Source organism: Seriola lalandi, unplaced genomic scaffold, assembly GCF_002814215.2.
Source record: "Seriola lalandi dorsalis isolate HSWRI2012SDOR001 ecotype SW California unplaced genomic scaffold, Sedor1 jcf7180002054748, whole genome shotgun sequence".
NCBI lineage: Eukaryota > Metazoa > Chordata > Actinopteri > Carangiformes > Carangidae > Seriola > Seriola lalandi.
Window position 1 is genome coordinate 1,058,374 of NW_019525301.1, and position 792 is coordinate 1,059,165.

The window sequence follows — 792 nt, forward strand, 5'->3', positions numbered from 1 at the left end:
TGCTGTGTCGATCACTGCTTTGTAAATTATTGATCAGCAAACCGTGAGTTTACAGTGTATTCAGAAAGCATTCAAACCTCACAATATGTTCTGCTGCAGCTGTATGGAGAAACCATTTAAATTATTTTTTTCCATGATCAATCTACACTCCATGCCCCATAACGACAAGGCAAAAACAGAATTTTAGACATTTACATATCACATTGACATAAGAATTCAGACCCTTTGCTGTGACACTCAGCTCAGCTTCCTCCAATTTCTCTCAGTTATCTTTGAGATGCTTCTACACCTTGATTGGAGTCCACCTCACAGCTGATTATGTATATAAGAGCAAAAACCAAGACACGAGGAGGAAGCAGCTGCCTGCAGAGCTCAGAGACAGGATTGCATTGAGGCTCAGATGTAGGGAAGGATTCAAAAATGTTCTGCTGCATTGAAGGTTCTCAAGAGCACAGAGACCTCCATCATTCTTAAATGGGAACAGTTAGAAACAACCAGGACTCTTCCTGACACCCAGTCAAGCTGAACAATCAGGGGAGAAGGGCCTTGGTGAGAGAGGTGACCAGGACCCCAATGGTCACTCTAGTAGTGTGGAGATGGGAGAAGGTTCCAGGAGGACATCCATCAATCCAGTACCCCATTGATCTAGGCTTTATAGCAGAGTGGCCAGATGGAAGAATCTGTGAAAGATGCATGAAAGCTGCCTGGAGTTTTTTTTGATTTAAAAAAGCGGGACTCTCAGACTGTGAGAAACAAGATTCTCTGGTCTTCATGAAAGCAAGATTGAACTGT